This window comes from Schistocerca serialis, chromosome 10 (genome assembly GCF_023864345.2).
Source record: "Schistocerca serialis cubense isolate TAMUIC-IGC-003099 chromosome 10, iqSchSeri2.2, whole genome shotgun sequence".
In the NCBI taxonomy this organism is placed as follows: Eukaryota; Metazoa; Arthropoda; class Insecta; order Orthoptera; family Acrididae; genus Schistocerca; species Schistocerca serialis.
This window is the reverse complement of record NC_064647.1, coordinates 159,473,169-159,475,455: the sequence shown is the minus strand read 5'-3', so window position 1 is coordinate 159,475,455 and position 2,287 is coordinate 159,473,169. Positions and strand designations below refer to the sequence as shown.

Here is a 2,287-nt window from a genome sequence, read left to right as displayed (position 1 = left end):
ACAAACAGTTTGTACAGTCAGTTGTATTGCAGTATTTTTGGATTACGTTATATGTATAAAGTTTTCAATTATATCATGTATTTTAACCACTAATGAGTACTGAATTAACGATTACATATTTTTTTAAATGAAAAACTGTACATGTGTGTCAGTATTACTATCTAGTTCGGCACTACCATTTTTTTCTACTTGCTTTTGTGGTGTACAAAAATTTCATAAGCCGGTCGCTGTGGTCGAGCGGTTCTAGGCACTTCAGTCCGGAACCACGCGGCTGCTACGGTCGCAGGTTCGAATCCTGTCTCGGGCATGGATGTGTGTGATGTCCTTAAGATAGTTAGGTTTACGTAGTTCTAAGTCTAGGAGACTGATGACCTCAGATGATAAGTCCCATAGTGCTTAGAGCTATTTTTGAAAGTTTCATACTCCTCCATTAAACCAACTGTGTGCGATTTTTGGAAATGGTAGAGTACCTTAAGCCTACGGCCTTGCCGCAGTGGTAACGCCGGTTCCCGTCAGATCACCGAAGTTAAGCGCTGTCGGGCTGGGCTGGCACTTGGATGGGTGACCATCCGGTCTGCCGAGCGCTGTTGGCAAGCGGGGTGCACTCAGCCCTTGTGAGGCAAACTGAGGAGCTACTTGATTCAGAAGTAGCGGCTCCGGTCTCGTTAACTGAGATACGGCCAGAAGAGCGGTGTGCTGACCACAAGCCCCTCCATATCCGAATCCAGTGACGCCTGTGGGTTGAGGATGACACGGCGGCCGGTCGGTACCGTTGGGCCTTCATTGCCTGTCCGGACGGAGTTTAGTTTAGTTTTTAGTTTTAGAGTATCTTAAGACCGTCTTATATGTTTCCCAATGAGTGTCCAGTGTTTTTTATTTATGTTGCTACTGATGGTTTTGTAAATTGGTTATGTGTGTAACAGTTGATTTCTTCAGTGTATAAGATGTTTCTCCTGCATGCGTTAACTGTAGTAATTTCCATAAATATGTACATTTCCTCATTTAAAAAGAGTGTAACTGATAATTCAGTACCGATAGTGCTAAAAATACATTTTATTATTGACAACTTTATGCCCTGAATGTAATCTAAAAACACTGTAACAGCTCTGACTGCGTACAATCTCTTTGTGAAACATTGTGTAGTAATGTCTGTGTAGCATGTTTTGAGCACCAACACAAACAGTGTGCCGGCCGGAGTGTCCGAGCGGTTAAAGGCGCTACAGTCTGGAACCGCACGACCGCTACGGTTGCAGGTTCGAATCCTGCCTCGGGCATGGATGTGTGTGATGTCCTTAGGTTAGTTAGGTTTAAGTAGTTCTAAGTTCTAGGGGACTGATGACCACAGCAGTTGAGTCCCATAGTGCTCAGAGCCATTTGAACCATTTTTGAACAAACAGTGTACGTGATGATTTACATTCTGTGTAATATAGTGAGGTATAATACCAGTAAGGAAACAAACAATAATGCCGTTTCTAACATAAACTTATGTACTAAAGAGCCAAAGAAACTGGCACACCGGCCTAATATCGTGTAGGACCCTCGCGAGCACGCAGAAGTGCCGAAACACGAGGCAGCATGGACTCGACTAATGTCTGAAGTAGTGCTTGACGGACCTTAAATCCATAGGGCCGTCCATAAATCCGTAAGAGTACGAGAGGGTGGAGATCTCGTCTGAGCAGCACGTTGCAAGGCGTCACAGATATGCTCAATAACCTTCATGTCAGGGTAGCCCGTCGGCCAGTGGAAGTTTCTCCTGGAGTATACAATTTTCAAATAACTTACGGGAATCCAGCCAGGCAATATTTACAGCGACCGCCGGTATTTCGCAGGGTAGATGATTGTTGCAGTGTCTGTGTTTATGGGTTGCATCTCTTGCCGCAATTGTCACAAGTGTATTTGGCTGCTGAGGCAGGAGCAGTGGTAGCATTGCGAAGCTTTTTCTGCCTTAATCTGTCTAACAAGCCTTCATCATGCTTCGACATTCCAGATGATATATCATCACGCCACTCTGGTCTCATGCTAGCCCGTGCCTACCATCTGTTTGTGTCGATTCCAAAGCTCTCCGTATCTCGTTTACAGGAGTCCTTGAACCTCAATACAGGACGTCCTACAGGTCTTTTGGCTATAGACATATCACCAAGCGTCACCTCACGTGGTAATCTGTCAGGATCCATACGATGGACGTGTCCCAGCCAGTGGAGTCGTCTGTGCTTCAAGATAGCTGAAATACTGTTGCAGTTAGTTTCAGATAGCACTACTTCGTTGGTCACTCGGTCCTTCCACGTTA

General features: G+C 45.1%; 1 pseudogene; it reads left to right on the top strand.

Moving 5' to 3' along the window:
• The first annotated feature begins 475 nt into the window (after window positions 1-475).
• On the top strand, window positions 476-593 carry LOC126425659 (5S ribosomal RNA; annotated as a pseudogene).
• Window positions 594-2,287: the final 1,694 nt, after the last annotated feature.